Source organism: Diadema antillarum, unplaced genomic scaffold (assembly GCF_040938485.1).
Source record: "Diadema antillarum isolate AM-2024a unplaced genomic scaffold, OU_Dant_1.0 seq00000561_RagTag, whole genome shotgun sequence".
Taxonomy (NCBI): Eukaryota; Metazoa; Echinodermata; class Echinoidea; order Diadematoida; family Diadematidae; genus Diadema; species Diadema antillarum.
In genome coordinates, this window is record NW_027271500.1 from 707,496 (window position 1) to 726,062 (window position 18,567).

General features: G+C 40.8%; 1 long non-coding RNA gene across 1 annotated transcript in view; it reads left to right on the plus strand.

Moving 5' to 3' along the window:
• Positions 1-2,178: 2,178 nt before the first annotated feature.
• LOC139734970 (uncharacterized) overlaps positions 2,179-18,567 on the plus strand; it is a 104,397-nt gene continuing 88,008 nt past the window's right edge. Inside the window, exon 1 of the long non-coding RNA XR_011711191.1 lies at positions 2,179-2,284. This is a non-coding gene — a long non-coding RNA (uncharacterized lncRNA). The remainder of the gene's footprint in view (positions 2,285-18,567) is intronic.

Genomic DNA, 18,567 nt, shown 5'->3' on the forward strand with positions numbered 1-18,567 from the left:
GTGTTGATTCAATTTAGTGTGTGGACACAGTGTTACTTCATGCCATAAGTAGTGTCCTGGGTCTGGATTTGAAAGACTAAGGGAAGCCCACAAAGATACAAGTTGTAAATATCATATGATGGTGCTCTTACGCACGTTTTACTTTTTTATCGTGAATTGGACATAAATCTCATTTCCTTTTGAAAAGTAATGGACGAGTGGGGTGTCGGTTCCGCATCACATTGCACGGTATGATTCCATTCAATCCTGATTCGCAACGAACTCTTTGCAAGAAGTCATACGTGACTGCCGCATTGAAAGCACTTAATAAACCCGTGGCATTATTTGTTAATGTGCTTTTTAGTCGTGAATAACAGCAGTAGTAAGGAGAGTTATGCCCTGAATTTGTGGATTGTAATATGACAGGGGAGATTGAATGCTTGGCTAGATGAAGTGTATGACTTTACAATAGCTTCACTACTGCTAATGCCTTTCTTGTGGAGTGAAAAAAAAATAAAGAGAGCGACTTTTCACTGTGGTCTTCAAAGCTGAAGCATATGGTGTGAAATTGTTATATAGTAGCAATGGTACAATAGCAGAGTTTTGTATGGACTACAGCCCATTGTGGATCCAGTAAATCCCAACATACTACTGTAACATTTTGAATGTAAAGATCTGTATCAAACAGACAGGGATTCTGCCATAGATATGATAGCACTGATAATGATGTGATCATTGAAATTAATTGTTTCAGTAATTATTTTGTTAACAGTACTGTAATAATCATGGTTTTTGTTTTCCTTATTGTTACTTTTAATTCTTAAGTAGGTACGTTGTATTACGTATTGTTAGTAGTATTACAAAGTGGTGTTACTCTTGTCATTATCATTAGTCATTCATCATTGATAATGCTAGCAGTTGTAATGGAAGTATTGATGTTGTCCTCATAATTTTGTGCAAGTTACCGCTTGACCATTTTAAAAGACAGTACTAAACGTCCTCAGGTAGTACTTGAGAAATTAATGAATCATATACAGAAACACTGTAAAACAAGCAACATTCGCAGCAGGAAATTCCTGTGAATTGCCACTGGCACTCAATGAATTGCGTAGACGAAAACTTTCACTTGCATTTTACTTCTGCAAATCTTTGCTCCTTGCGAAATTCACGAAAGTGGCATGCACGCCAAAAATTTCTGGCTTTGCAGTAGTGCATTTTAAAACATATCATCAGGAAGCAAGAGGCCAATAGGATGCCAGATTACAATATTATTAAAGGGATCGTATAGTTTTGGTTGAGACCTAATTTCAGGTTTCTAACATTTTTTTGGTGACATAATGAGAAACCTCTTAAGAAATATGAAAGAGCATATAAATCCATGAGGAATTCAACATTTATTTGATGAAAATTGGTTTTAAAATGGCTGAGATATCCAAAACAGAGCAATTCCAATAAGTGTGGGACCCACACTTTATTACTATCGCTTTGTTTTACTTTGCTTTTGGATGTTTTGGCCATTCCAAAACTGATTTTAATAAACTAAACATTGAATTTCTCTTAGAATGGTATGCTCTGTACTATTCTATTTGTGTTTTCTTGATATCTTACAAAAAGTTTGAAGCCGGATCCTCATCTCTACCAATACTATACCATCCCTTTAAACTGAAAGCAAGATGACTAGGAGACACATGTGGCAAGGATGTCATTGTGAATAGGTAGTGACTGATATTACTATTTTGTGAAAAGCTGGTGCAACCAAACAGTCCCGTAATTTTTTGTATTCCTCATGAGATTTTGATGAGACTTCTACAATTTGGTTTTATTTGATTTTATTCTAGATAGTTTTCAAGGGCCAACTTGAGCACAAGATTGGAATTGTACTTTCAGAGTTTGATAATAGATGTGGGTAGAGAGGTGATCTTGACTGTTTGGACAAATCAAATCAACCACTCTTTGATTTGTCACTGGGGAAAGTTTGGGACTGGGCACGAATCCTGTTAGGAAGTCAAGGTATGGAAAACGAGAGAATTGAGCGAACGAATTGGCCTGACACCTCTGTCTCTCCCCGCCCCTCCTTTATCTCCCGCTTTTGCAGGATTTCGTGGCAGTTTGCCGGCATTCTGCCGCACGGAGGAGCGAAGGCAGGTCACCGCCGCCACATCCCAGAGCTGGCCTCTTGAATTGGACACACCGACACGCAGGAAATATCACTCGAACCCCTCGATTGATCCCGTAAAACGAGGAGACGACACCGAGACTCCCTCCACTTTGACACCCTTCCGCGCTCATCTTACTGCGTCATTGGGTAAGTAACCTTTGCCACTGCCAGTTAGTGTGCAGGGGAGCCCGTCTCATTTAAGCAGATTCCCGGCACAGTTCACATCCCAAAACTATGACTGCTTTTCAAAAGTGGTCAACCTGACATAAAAACAGAATTCATGCGCAATGAGAAGCTGTGTGTTTGTGTGTTATGTGTTTGTATGTATAGTGGCAAAAAAGGATTTCCATTGGACTGGTGCATCAGCAGTGCTCTTACTTTGTGAGTGTGAAATGGGTTCTTGTGATGGGAGAATGAAAAAAGATGTTGTTGCTGATGCAGTGTGGTCGTGGGTGCCTTGGGATGCTCGTGGGTCAAACCTTTGGGATGACAGTATTACCATGCTGAGGTTTATTGAACCACTCGATGTTGAAGGGAGGGGGTGGGAGAGGATTTAGTTTCAGTACTAGCATCAGCAATAGATATACTTCAATATAATCATCATAATCAATGTCATCAGATCATAATCCTTATTTCTGTTACCAGTTTTAATCATCATTCTTATCTTGTATGTGAGATGACCCCATGCATAATAGAACCAAATGGGTCAAGATATGAAGTGTTCCAACTGGCCATGATTATCCAAACAACTGTCACTCAGGTTTTCTATGGATGCACCAAAGAATTCCACAGGTTGCATTTGTGCCAGCGATGATCAGGGTTCAGTGCCACTGTCTTTCTGAGCAATCTGAAGATCCAGTTTGAACGCTAACATAATGTTAGGGATATTTTGCTTGATTATTCATTCAGTGAAATGAAATTTCACCTGAAGATAAAGCATATGAAATAACAGTCAATCCTGCAGATCCGGCTTGGCACACGCAAATATTTTTGAGTGGCGGCATCAAACAAGAGATTCCATCTCTTGAACCCCCTTGGTAGAACTGAGAAGTTACTTTCGCGAGAACTTACTGGTTCACTCATTTTTGGCACTGCTGATGAGGATTGGTGCTTTTTTTAAAATTTCTACTGTTTTCCAGCATTAGTCATATTATCATATTATTCTTGTTTAATCCAAGAACAGAAAGACTTTTGAGAATGAACATTGTACAGTCACCAACTTGTCCACAATGACTGCCTGTCCATAAAGGCCACCTTGCACATACTGTGCGTATGTTTTCCTTGATGATCCACCGAGGCAGGTTTTACTGTACTGTGCAATGATCATATGGCTACTGGCTGGTAATATACAATGTACAGTGTATTCAGTTGGGTTCCAACTGTGAAGGTGAACGCAAGGACACATCACCTACCACTACTGGTACCAGCCATGTTTGCCCCGTGTAGACAAAACCCAACCAGGCTTTCAGTTGCCTCGGACAGGAAACTACCTGTTGCACGGATGGTGGAGCTCCTTTGGAAATCCACATCCGTGTCCATTTGAATGGAACTGGGTTCTTTTCACTTCTAGGTTTTGGACAATAGCCAATGCCCCTACATTTTTTTTTTTTTTGAATAGCCTGTAAGGACAAGCATTTATTGTGGATAGCCTGCATTTTGAGTGTTTCTCGTAGTTGTGGTATTTGGGCGCAAGTCTGGTACGTGTTATTCTGTTACAAGAATATAAAAAAGAAACTAACTACAAAAAACAAACAAACAAAAACCACAGCCAGAAGTAGGCCTAATGTTTTTTTTTTTGTGCCCACAATTTCTGTGTAGTCTAGGGTGCTGATCCTTGTCAGCTGTGTAATAGACAGGGCATTCAAACGCAAAAAATTTATACTAGAACAGTATAGCTATACAATGAATTTATACGTCTGAACGCTGACTAAAACGACGTATAACGAAAGGACGGATAGCAAAACGACGGTCAGAGCATCGTTTCGGACTAGAACTCGATAACGAATCAGCATTCCATGAGCGTCTGAACGTATGGCGAATATAGAACGGTATAACTGGGCGGGGCTTAATGGGAGCACCCACGAAAGGTGACCCCACAGCTGTCACTCATGACTATAACAGCATGCGCTGTGGGAAACTGCACATCTAAAGATACGACGTTTCCCAGAATGGTTGAAATTAGTGTCTGAATGGTCTGTGGACTATACGGTGATTCTTTATACATCGTTTTGTTATCGAGTTTTGGTATAAAATGGCATGCATCTGAATGGGGGAGAGACTCGATAGGCTCATAGCTTGGGGATGCCACGGAATGGGAAGGCTAGCCCGGCTTGGAAGTACAATGTAGGCCTACCTGTTGCAAAGTGTTCAGCTTGATCACTGATTTCCGTATTAGTACAAGAATCTCAATTGGAGTTAGCTTTTGCTGATGAGCATATGCTTCGATGCACATATTCGCTGACAGGCTATTCTATTCTAGCAGGCTTCACTACTTGTGGTTTTCGAATGTACCACAGTAGACCGCGAATAAAGATCAATCTAGTCAGTCAACCTTCTCTACCTAAGGACCGGGTCTTTTAAAGTATCGAATCAAATGTCAGTAAAGTCACGAAGAATGAGCAGTGCTTTTGTGCCAAGCGGACGGACTGGTCGGAATCAAAGCAATTATATAACCTTCTATCTACCCTCATCCCTGGTATGTAGGAGTTCTAAGAACTCCCCAATAGAATCTCTCCTTTTAAGGTCATCCCATACTAAAGCTTTTAGGACACAACTGATGTTCTTGACACACAATGTCCAGCATGCTTTAAAATCGGATAATGGTCCGCATACTGTAGATTTAGAAAGGAAAAAAAAGGATTACTTGGATAAGATGCGTTTTTGTTCTATGTCCTCACCAACTGGTATTTCAAAGAAACCATATAAAAAAGAGAATATTTTAGTAATAGTAGACTTCTTCTTTGAGTATTTTTGGGGCCACAGATGGGAGGGTACAAATTGCATATAGAATAAACTTATTTCTTCATCACACAATGAGTTCTATTCCTCGTTTTCATGTGATTGCATAATATCATCTCCCCCCCCCCCCCCCCCCCCCCCCGCCAGTATCTTCCATAATTGTAGTACAGGAAGAATGTGACATGCACTTTTTGTCGAGGCATCATTGTTGTTAAAATCATCACACACACATTGGTGCTGTGTGGAGCCACATTGGTTCGTAACCTTTTGAGCCACCCAGTACCCGATTTTCTGTTCGCATCCTCCCAATGTACCTTGTAAGAGAGGCTTCAACTGCAGTACGATGAGAATGAGTAGATCTTCCGCCTGACATTTGGTCATTAGCACTAATGACACCAGAGAGACCAAACACTGGAAACAAACTTTGGTAATTCAAGGGAGCAAGTTATGAAATTTGAATGGGTCTCCAAAGGCCCTCTCGCTGGGGGCTTGACTGTGTCTTGTGACGACCCTCGGCTCGCTTCTCTTAAAAATGACAACGAGGGCGCCTTTGACGAAAGCTACGGGAAGTGGGAGATCGGGGGGCCGTGTGACGTGACACGTTGTGTCGCATTGCGTCGTGGAGGGTCCATATGACGCCGTCACCCGCAACCCAGCGTGCAATTACCCTGTTGGCATGGGATCATTTACTGCTCCAGATGGAGGCGAGCATGAGCCAGTCACCTCCTCCGATGGGTTCTCCATTGGTACCAGTGTCTCTCCTATCTCTCTTTAATATGCCAATATTTTCTTGTGAGTCTCTACCCAAAAATGCCCCAATGCTCTAAAAGAATAATAAACAATGAAATGCCTCTAAGAGAAGTGACTCTGAGAGTAAAGGTTAAAGTGAAAGGAATGTACTAGAAAAAAAAAATAAAAGTAATTTCAGAAAATTTAAGAAGTTGGTACCTTTGAAAGCTGGTGTGATATATTGGCTGCGTTTATCTAAAATTTTTCAGAGGCAGAATCATGATCCTAAACGCGTTTGAGGCATTTTCAGAGGTTAGATAAACGCAACTGTGTTTTCAAACGCGTTTAGGAATGCCTTTTCAAGGGGCGTTTTGAAACACGTTTGAGACCACGATGGCCGTTCTGTGAGTAGATAAACGCAATGCCGTTTTGAAACGCGTTTATATCTCAAGGTCAAATCCCAGCTGTTTCCGGTTGTGCTCTCTGTCCATTATTTGTGTGTGACTGATGAGGCATGTTTGGTGGTATGCAGTTGACCTTTACTTCCCGGGTCAAATGGCACAAAGTAGCTACCCAGTGACACCACTCGCATCGTGATTGTAGGATGGTTAGATAAACGCGGCACCCCGAGAATCGCGTTTCAAACCACGTTTGCAAACACCGTTCGAAACGCGTTTGGAAACGTGATTCTCTCTCTCAAGTTAGATAAACGCAGCCTAAGTGACATGGCATCATATCGTCTTGTGACATTTGTGATCACATGACTCTGACCACCATATTCAAATGATCCAGGCCTGTATGATCATGTTGAGAATTGTTTGGTTCATAATACTGCCATATTCTTGTACACTAAATAGCGGGAAAAAGGGAAAGAATATGTCATTCTTGCTTTTGCAAATCCCATCAGAGTCATTCTGTTGTCACATGCCTTTGAAAACAAGGATTTGGGAGAGGAATGAGATTGGGGAAGGATAAAATCAAACAAGATAGTAAAGCAGCTGTAAGAATGGCAATGTTAGGTATGAAGATCATACCTGTGGGGAGAAACAACAGATATGTCTCTTTCTGTCTGTCCTACGAATTATGTTATGTTTTCAGTGCGAAAGGGGAGCTGCAAATCGCAGTTTGAGATGTGACACAGGCACTTCACAGTGTTTTCATTCATGCTTTGCAGAGTGTAGTACAGCAACATTGGGTGAAGGGTCAACTGCAGTAGCAGTGGCATCTTCACTAAGGATGTCACGGACGTATGTGAAATTCAAGCAGTTTCTGCTGCTCGTTGCGACGTCCTTTGAGAGTAGGGGGGTGGGTGGGGGGAATCTTCGGAGCGAAGTCACAACTCTAAAATTGATTTCTCTCGAGGGCAAGGATTTACAGAGATTATATAAGATGATTACTGAATCAAATGATGGAGAAATCTTTCGACCCGTACGTAATAGCGTGCAATAAGAGTTTGTTGCTGCAATGTGGATGGACTCTGTCTAGTTTGGTTGGCAGTGCTAAAAGTAGGGAGGACTCATCCCCACCTCCTCCACCCCCTCCCCCTTTCCTCTCTCTCCAAGGGGGAGGGTTGGGATGGCTGAGAAAGGGGGATCGGGATGAAGAGAGCACACAAAGAGAAGTCTCGCAAATGTCACAGCCATCATTTTTGCGTACCATTTGAAGTCGAATCTCACCTGTGTCCATACTGTAGCCCAATTCAGCTACCTTCTCACCTTTCCAGGATTTTAGATCCAATCAGCCGTCCGTGTATGGATGTGAGGAGTTTGAAGTACTTTGTAAGATATGAAATTATGTTCATCAAATCTTTGTCGTTATGGAGACCAAAGTGGACAGTTTTTTTTTTCCTTCTATCCAGCCTTTGCATAGAGAAGACCTGAAAAATACTAGGAGTTCTTCCACACTTCTGGCTTATTTTCTTTTTCTTTTTCTGTTTTTTTTTTTTTTCCAAGGGAAAAAAGTTCGATGGAATTCTTGTTTATCTATTAACAATGAATCCTTCTTTTCTGCTGTATATGATTCAAATCTGTTTACTAGTGATGCGCTATGGTGACTTGGTGCTTCATGCATGTTTGTCAAATGATTACTCTACGTTTAGGTTTACAACTTCTTCTCCTTTTCTGGGTATTCCCTCCTGCTGGGAAGAGTGAAATGAATTAATTGTTTTCTGATTTCATGTGAAAGATGTTGCTTTAAGTTTTGAAATGAGGATTTTTTGTTTCTTTTGTCTTTAGCTTGTTTTTTGTAGTCAAGGGAAAACAACAACCGAGAGGGCATTCAATGGATTTCTCAATATAGACACAGTGTAAACAGGTCTTTATTCCTTCACTCAGGGACTGTCTACCGAGTTTCCTGCCGTGTCCACTGAGGCATGAGTGACTTTTTAGGTCCGAGGATCGTCACAGTAAACATCAACATCGAAGGGATGATTAAGTCGTCGATTCAAAACACTATAAAGAATTTGCAGTGATTATCCAAGCCTTATGTGTTTTAAAGTTCAAAGTTCAAATTTATTTTCATTTCCATCAAATAAACAGGGAAATTATATACAATGTATAAGCAGAACATATTTGTAATGATTGCAGAAATGCTAATTAACAAAATACATGTGAAAATGAGTAATAAATGAAGAAAACATAATTGTTTTTTTTTTTAATATTTACATATATGCATATAGTGCAATTTAGTTAAGGATGGAAATGGAAATGGAGGGTCCCACTAAAAAGCAAAGCTTGTACGATATGGGACCCTCAGAAAATACATAAGACAGCGAATAATGAATTATCAAAGCTACAAACCGATATAAATAAAAAATCAAATGAACTAATGTCAACTGACATGAAATCAAATTAGGAAGGAGAAAAAAAAAGAAGAAAAGCGTAGATGCAGTATGAATTCATGTTTTGATTTCAAAATTTGGTATGAAAGTTTGGTATTCACACGGGCCAAGAAACTCAATTGCAATGCTAGATTGCACTTATGATTGCAATTAGAATTATCGTCCATTCACACGAAGGAAGGCGTTATGGATTTTGCAGTTTTAAATTTCAGATTGAGGAGGGGAGGTGTGCCTTCTTTCCGAGTTCCCATGATTAGGTTGAGTGATAAGTAATGTGTGCTTTGACTGCAGTGAAAGCATTTGATGAGCATAGATTTTCTACGGAAGTGGTTAAAAGGACTATGTAAGCTCTACCCCCAAAAAATATCATTTGAAGGTCAATTTGTACACACAATTGTTTTGTTTCTTAATTCTTGAGGATCGTGATGGGAAAACGCCTCCGGATTATCATTTGAAACAGGATTGCAATTATGATTCCAGTTTGCATACAACTTGGCCAAAATGCATAGTAAAATTGAATCATAATTCAAGTGATGCGCCATTACAATCGTGATTCAGATTACACACTCTCAGTACGTGTGAAAACACTCCTTATTTCCATATGTGTGAGGCTGTGAGGTATAGAGAAATGACTTTTGTGCAGTAGACTGTAACAGGCTACAATACCATGTGTTTCTTTGTCATGTGGATCCAAGTGAAATGAAGTGGGTCGCAGACATTATGTGTAAGTCATCATGTGTTTATTCAGACTTAATGATTCATATGTCAAGTTGCTTTTATCGCAACTGATTGACAAATTGCCATACATTGACGTAAATAAACACAGATTATTCAGTGTTTTCCGTCAGGTATTTGTTATAATGCAAAGTGTGTGTCTCTGTGTTTGTGCACATGTGTGTGTTCATGTGTGAATATATGATGCGTGTGTCTGTGTGGGTATACGTTTAAGTATGTCTTTGTGGGCATATGTTTGTATTTAAGTGTGTATGTGAGTGTGGATATTATGCATGACACATAATATGCATAGTGTATATTGGTGAGCTTGTACATTTTTTTAAACATTTTTATTGTAAATCCTATCAGATCGTGGTCAACATTGACAAGGGAATATTGGAGTTTGTGTGAGTGTGTTGTGCATACATGTACAGTGTATCTTGAGTATGTGCGTGTCATGTGTCTGTATCTCATATACATGCTTATATCTGTTAAAGTGTTTGATCGTGAATATCTACGATATGTAAATTCATTGTATAGTAATGTGTGTGTGTATTCATGATGTACAGTTTGTGTTTCATTTCCATTTGACAAAATAGTTGGTAACCCATATTCAACTGCACTGGCGCTGGTATTCCATGTGGTCCAGTTGTATGTGCTTGGGGCAGACCACTTCACAGTTGTGGCTTGGGGGAGGGGAGGGGGAGGGGGAGGGGGGAGGGGGAGGGGGTGTCTCCAACAGTCCAGTGTATGTCCTATCTGAGGGACAGAGTGTTTTGCCTCTGCCAGAAGAACTGCATGACTGCGGTCTGGGAAAACGAGGTAGACTTGATTGCTATTCAAACCTGTGACCGAACCTGAGCCATTGATGGAAAGGTACAATTTTGTAGGTTAGAGATACGCTACTGTCTGGGCGACCTCGCTACCCATCTTGTTTGACTGTAGCCTTTTTGACAAAGCCTCCTGGCCGAGACTTGGAAAAGAGACCAACTGCGAGGGAATGAGTGAACGCGAGACCGAGTGGTGCAGCCAGGAGGCCTTTTGGAGCCTGACATGAATTTCTCGTCTTGAACCTTGTTTTTCGTTGATTCTGCTACCATAAAGGTAGCGGCCAATCCGTGACTGCATTGCTTGCAGTGACATTGCATCTAGTGAATATTCATAAATATGCATGTCGATAGCTTGCTCATCTGTAGCACTCTGTAATCTAGCCTGCGCTGCCTGCATTGACACGTATGGGTCATTAGCATACCAACTGCAGATATACTCATGAATACATGAATAATTCATGCTCATATGTATGTTGCTAAGCCACAGGGGGGGGGGGGGAAGTTTGAACACGCCTCGTGGCCACTCGATCTCGCATTCACCCATTTTTCGCAGTGCTCGATGTGGCGAGTTAATCTCATTCCTCAGCTACGAGGCCTTGTCAAAAGGCTAGTTTGACTGTGGTGTTAAACCTTTTCATAAAGAAAGTAAAAGAAGATTCCAAGGATGCCTTCATGACTTTGAGCAGAGCCATGGGAAATGAGTTAGAATTTGACTGGAGTCGTTCTGATACCAAATTGCCACACGTTTAATTGGGTGAAATGTAGTTTAAGACCCCTCAAAGAAGAAATGTGCAGCGTAATGTTAGATTGCTGCTGACCGCAAAAATTCGTGGAATGGAAAACATGATCAGAAAGAAACTTCCAGGGACTTTGCATTCCATTTTTCATTTCTCAAGTGTGTTATGCAGATTTATAACGAAATCCCGTGAGGACAGTATGTTTTATTTTGTTTGTTTGTTTTTAGGCATCTTTTTTGTTTGCCTTTGGGCAATGTCACTTTGGATTTTTGGAACAAATTGTAATGAAATTGACAGAAAAGGTGTTTTTATTTTCACAGATTTCGTAGGTTGTCTGATATGTAATTAACAACCTCTGATAATATGGCTTCCATGTAACACAATTATGCATTGTACACTTGTATATCATCGCCAATGTGAGTTATCAATAATACTTTTTTGAAAAAGGAATAAAAATGAGGGAGAGAGAGAGAGATGGGGAATGGGGGTGGGAGTAATAGATGATTATGAAAAAGAAAAACTAGCTAGTCTTCCGCTGTCCAAACCCATCCCCCCTAATTGCGTTTGTTCTCCTCATAGGGGCTACGTTGATAGAACCAAAGAACCCAATCTGCTTAGAATGGCCACAAAGGGAGCACAGGATTTAGGGGTCTTCTTGGTTATTTTTTTTCTTTTAAAAAATGAATAATCAATTTGCCTTTGAAGTATACTTTTTCTAATCTCTGGTAGTTCTTTGTTGTTTGTGTGTGTGTGTTTTTTTTTGCAAATATATAAATGTGTAGACAACCCTGTTACAGGACTTCTAAAATGTCGAAAAAAGGAGAAGAAATTAAATGTTTTGAAGGCAGAGAGTCTCCTGCTGTTTTTTTTTTTTTTGACAGTGTAAATGATAAAGGGGAAAAAACAAAAACATTATCTTTAATATTTTCAGTTTTGCCAGTGTAAATAGGCTTGTTGTGGCTAAATAATATGATTTGTAACATTTGTTTTGTTTGTGAAGTGACTTCTCAATGCCTGACCTTGTGTAGCAGCTTTAAGAAATAGATTGCTATCCAAGACAGTTACCTTTAATATGCAATCTGCTCCCCCTAAATGAAGGCTTGCATTCCTCTGAAGGAAACTGCGTCATAAACTCGCCGTGAACCGCGATGAACCCCTCCGATCTGTACCAGCCATCAATCTTGGCTTCTCTCCTGCGGAATGATAAATGAGAGGCGAGGTCTTGATGAAAGGCTAGTGCTCTCTCGCCGCCCTCCAGAGCAACCCGTCCCTGTTTTAATTATGATTGATGACCGTGTTTGCGCCACGGTGCCAATAAGTGCGTATAGTCGTACATGATATAGCACCCTCACACGAAGGAGAGTTACCTCCGCTCTAATAACCCTGTGGCATTGGATGTTGTCTCAGTGATGATATACTACGAGCAGATGATATAAATGTATGCCGAATAAGTTTTGTTTCAGTCATTACATTCATATGCAGTTGCCAAACGTGAAGTTTAGGTCAAAAACTGAACTGTCGATGATTAGCTCCACTCGTGAATTCACGACGCGGGTTCACATGCGCACCTAAACTTTAAGTTACAACTTACGAGCGAGCCCCACTCAATAATTATAACAGAAGTGCAGAGTCTTTGCTAGATGACCTTATGCCCATACAAAATAGCGCAGCGAACGAGATGCGAAGTTCACACTAACTCACAAGCTCGTTGATTATTGTGTCCATATAGAGCGAAACTATGACTGGGGATCCCCCGTGGCTCATGGAGAGAGCGTAAACCCTAAGGTATGTCTCGTGGTTCTAATCATCGACTAAACTTTAAGATTGCTAACTTTTGAGTGCGTCCACATGGTGCTAAACTACAAGCTAATCATCAAGAGTTGAGTTTTCGGCCTAAACTTAAAGTTTAGGAACAGCGTGTGAACCTAAGTATTGAAACTCCATGCCATGGTTAAATTGATTGTAGTACATGGAGGAAAATTGCACTAGCCAAATGATTAACTTTTCATGAAAAAGGGACAAAAACATTTCGAAGGAAGTTGTGGAACTATGAAAGTTTTTGATAACTTTCAGTGTCATTCTTTTTTTATTTAACAGTGCCATCTGTCACAATCATGTATGTAAATTGAATAAGGTGAGGAGACCATGCCCCCACAAGTCTTCCAGTGGTTTGAGCACAGATTTCCTTTCCTAGGTATGCATTGATGGAGAAGAAATTACCTACTCCTCATCGAAACCTTTATTACCTGCGCACATGTCAAATGATATCCCTGGAACATTACAAGGAGAAAAAAAAAGTAAAGTTTTTCGGTATTCAGGTTTCCCCCAAGCTCTTTCTTTCAAAAGTTTTTTTCCTCATCTTTTTGTTCAGATTAATTCTGTCTTCTTCTTTTTTTCGATTGAGTTCAGTTTGGTATTTTCACCATTTTTGTATCTTTCTGTCTTTTTTTTTTTTTTTTGTCGCTGGCAAGCTTCAGTTGATCACAGGGTTTTGAATCCCTGGATGCAGTCATTTAAGAACCTCAGGTTTACTGACTGGATGGAATATCATCCGAGTCAAGGGGACTTGGCAGTTTTCTGTGTCGTTCTGAAGGTCATCCAGTGAATATTACATCTGTTTGAAAGTTATCTCGAGTCTGTGTAAGAAGACTACTTCATATCGCCAGGAGTGGGTGGATTGAGCAGAGTGGGAGAAGGGGGGGGGGGGGTATTTCATTCCAGATGACATCGTTCTTGCTGTGAATGACATCAGACAGGTATGACGTCCATCTACCCCTCCCCTCCCCCCCTTTTCTGTCCCCTCACAAAATGTTTCTTGGCGGCCACAATGTTGATGATCCTACCAGTCCCAAGACTTTGGGCGTAGACTTCACGGACAGTCATGAAACCAGGGAGAATAAAAAACATATCTCTGCTCGATTTGAGATGCAAGATACGGTCCAACACTAACTAGTGTAGATACCATGACTGCCATTTTTAATGTGACAATACATCCATCCTTTTGAATCTATTTGTAAACTGGCTAATACTCATTTGAGACATTGTGAATTTCAAAGTTAATTTTTAAGCAGTGATTAAAACCCACCGGGAAAGGTTCTTGGAATGCAATCTAAAATTGATGCGGTAAGGGACTCGTGATAAATGAGCATGGTCATATGTACAATCCATGCATGTTGATGAATCTATACCACAAGTGCCATAAAGGATCATTGGAAACCTATTGACCGATTCGGGTTCGTTGAGGGCAGCAGACATTTTACGGCACAGGGCGCAGTCATAGTGGGTGTATCGGTGTGTATCAGCCGACCCCCCCTGCTCTCCCCCACCCCCGGGCAACATGTTTATCACGCACTTGTAACAAAGGTTCGCGCACTAGCAAGCATTCGCGCACTCAGTACGAGACGCCCATTGGCTAAAGCAGTTTTTCATTCTGCGCGCGTGCTAATGTAGGGAGAGGGGTGGGGGAGTGCGGAGGGGGGGTCGGATGATACACCCAGTATGGCGCTGCCCATGCCAAAAATACACATAGCGCGTCACGGAATCGGTCAATAGATGGAAAAATTTCAGAAAATTGATTGTGTGCTTTCACATTTGACGCTCTTTCTTTGTGAGCAGTACTTTATATCAATCCTGCAAGTTGTCTTCTTGCAAGTGACTGAACACCCCCCCCCCCCAAAAAAAAAAAAAACTCCACTGAGGAAAAATTACCAAACAAACTCCTGTTCTCAAAGTCTAAGGTCATTAGTAAAGAGGGCATCTATCTGTTCTGCTATATTCAAACAAAGTGTCCTTGGCTGGCTGGGTGCTGCAGGAGACTCCTGTGGTATCAGCGCCGACCATAAACCCAAAAAGAAGAACGAAGAGGAAAGCTGGGTAGCTGACTTCCAGCATGTAGAGGAAGCCCTGCATTTAAATTTGTGTCATGGAGAACGGATATACTCGAATGGAAACTCCGTCAGAGAGATTTCCTCTCCAATTGTTGTTACCACGGAGATCATGATCTGACGATTTGTCGGGCAACGCCAGTGGAGACAGTGAGGTACGTGATGATGGTGGTGGTACTGTACACCTGGGAGTGTTTCAATGTTCTTGTTAGCCATACTCCTCATAAGGGCTTTTTACACTTGTAAATTTTTGCTTAGCCCCGGACCAACGGTGGGGCTAAGGGGGGGCCTTAGCCCCACCGTTGGTACGGGACTATCCTTAGCCCACTTTCTGTTTACACTCGTTTTTGCCAAAGTGGGCTAGCCCCACCGATAGTACGGTACTATCTGGCCCTGCAAAATAGCAGGGGTTAGCACCGCAATTGCGGTGCTAGCACCGCAATTGCGGTGCCAAGCAAGTGAGTGTAAACAGAACGAAAAAATAATCCTGGGCTAAGCGAAGGAGGCGAAGTCCGACCCTCACTGACCAATCAGAAACAGGTAATCAAGTGCTGCCGGTGCGTGCGTGTACGTGTACAGTACACAGCGTAATCATGAATATTCATGTGGTTTGGAAAGTCCGGGGCTAAGAAATACGAGTGTAAAAAGGTCAGTTTTCTCCTTAGCCCCGGACAAGAGATAGTACGGGACTAATTGGTGAGTGTAAAAAGCTGAAAAAATTGGTACGGGACTAACGATAGTCCTGGGTCAGAGAAAGTCCGGGGTTAAGAAACACAAGTGTGAAAAGCCCTAGAGATTACACTTGTGCTATACTTGTAGCAATCATTTTTCTCTCAAGTTCGTTCAAAGACCTGGGACCAGAATACAGTGTGGGTGTGTATATATTCAGCTGTAGACTCATATATCTACACTTTGCCCCATTATGTTGAATACTTACAGTTGACTTGTGTGCAATACATTAACATGGGTATTCCATATTTGTGTACACCATTACTTTTTTAAAAAAGATTATGATACATAGTTGTAGTTTGCAAGTAATTTCACCGTCAAAGGTCAATTCTAGGTTCTTACAATGTAGTCTGCTTGTGGTTCCATCCTTTAATATATAGACTTAACCCCGAGAGTTAAATGAGATTTTGAAAATTTCAGTGATTTCTGTTTTATTACTCTGCTTTTTGTAGAAATGTCTGTCATCAAAGAGAACCACAATATTGTTTCTTGTGAGACAAGCAGTCTATTCTATTAAAATTATGTTTTTCCAATTGATTAAGCCAAGTGTGGCATTTGTTTCAGAACTTTATCCAACATTGTAGAATAGTGAGCAGGTGGGGTAAATTCTTGCTGCATTCTATCGTCTAGATGCTCAGATATCATCTTGAGATGGCTCACATGGTTTGCACAACATGTGTTGAGCTGGTGAGACCATTCAAAAAACAGTTCCCACTGAATGCTACATTTATAAAATGTCCAGTCATCTCGAAACTGTCAAGTGGGTGAGGACCCGGTATTAGAAAGCATTTGTATTTCTCCAGCTAATTGGAGTGAGACAATCACATGAGGGCGTGAAATTTAAAAAAAAAAAGTTCCAATCCATGTCACTCGCTTGACAGTGAGCTTTTGTTGCCGTTAGCAAGCGGGCCAGTGGGTTTGTACTTTGCAGCACCTTCACTGCCCACTGCCTGATCGCGGAATCAGCATCCATCCTACACCTCTACAACCCAACTGGTTGGCACCTCTTCTTTAAAACTAGAAAACCTACTTATACTGTTCTCACTAGATGTTACATTTCATGTTTTTTTTTTTCCTGTCTTGTTCAAAAAATGACCTAAAAATGTTGCACAATACAAAAGTATGCTTTAGTCAAATGCTTACAGACTCAACTACGAATACTGTCTCTATCTATGGAAAATGTTGCTCTGCTTGTACATTGTAGTCCATAGTGGACAAAAGGATGCAGGGCAATATTTGTAATGCCCTGCCTGGTGCTTCACAACAATGAACTCATCAGTGTACGCTCAGCACCAGCTGCATTTCTTTTTTTTTTTTTGTAGTTCAGAACTTTTATGAATGAATGAGTCAAATGACTGATGGTTGATGTGGCATCAATTGGCTGCTCTCTGTCAGGAACTGCTCTCGAGCTTCACTCTCAGGCCGTGGATTTGCGTTCGAGCTGTGTTGGTCACGCACAATGGGACATCTCCGCACTCCAGAGCCCACAGCCAGGCGTCAGTGCAAGGCCAGGCAGAACGAGGCGTAATCCCACGTATTTAGATTTCTGATGTGCACATACAACCTTATCTGCTGCAGCCATTTGTGTTCTCTCAACAATTGGGACAGACTTGTTGGGTCTGCATCTTGAATGCCACGTTCTTCATCCCCCCCCCCTTTACACACACACACACACACACACACACACACACACACACTTTCATGAGGGATATTGCCCCAAGCGCAATCATTATGTCAAGTTAAGTCATTACGAAAGTGAAAGAGAAAGATTTTCTTGTTTTTTTCATGAGATAGTGAAGAGAGTTGTCTGATGGTGGTAGGGGGCGGGTAGGGTTAAAGAGACTGTACAATTCTGGTTGAGGTGAGGATTTAGCTTTTAACGTTTTGCGAGATATTCAGAAACCATGCACTCTATGAGATGTCAAAGAGCATGCAATTCTAAGGGGTATCAAAAGTTTATTTGATGGAAAATCGATTTTGAAATGGCTGAGATATCCAAAAACAAGATGAAACAAAGAGATCCTAATAAAAGGTGTGGCCTGTCGCCTTTTATTATTATCACTTTTTGGATATCTCAGCCATTTCAAAAGCCAATTTTCATTAAATAAACATTGAATCCTTCTTAAAATTACATGCTCTTTCATATTTCATAAGAAGGTTCTCATTATCTCACTTAGGAATGCTATAAACCTGAATCCCCACCTCAACCAGTACTGTACAGTCCCTTTAAGGGGGATACGACTTTATGGTCTGCCCTCGTAAGAAATTGCCACAATCAGTTCCATTGAGCCTGTGGTTATTCACTGGATAATGAGTTGAACTGAGTCAAAGGCTACATCCAATCATGTCATCGGACAGACAGACAGACAGACAGACAGATCTATTGAAAGAGGGCGCAGTGGAAGAGACATGGAAGTCTTTGTGTTTGAGGGGGCGCAAGTGATAATTATCAAAATCTATGTGCATTCACATTTTTTTGGTGAAATGCCACATTTTAACCACATTTTAATGTCATGTTTCCATGGTGGATTTGCATGGGGTACAGACTGCATGAGAAATATTGCACTCATTGAAAGGGAAAATTTATCCTCAGAGTATAATCAGATTCAGTGAATGCAGCAATATTTGCAGAACACATCAGTGAAGTTTAAGGAAAATCACAGGATCTGTTTAAACGTTACGAATTGTTGAAGTTATTGGGTGCTGCCTTCACTAGATAAGAAGGCCACAATTGTTTTAGTAGTGGAATGTTACAAAGAAAGTTTGAAGAGAATTCCACATATTTCATATTGCAAGCATAATGTAAAAAGCATTCTACTTCCCTCCTTCAGATGGAGAGGGAATAATATCATACTTAAAGGCATAATTTACCATTTGCAGATGAAACAAAACCCTGGCATTAGTGCTTTAAAATAGTTCTAAAATGTGAGTTTGGGATAGAAACAACAACTGTAAAAATTTAAATCCATATAATCGATGAAGTATTGCTAAATACACAAATTGTGAACAA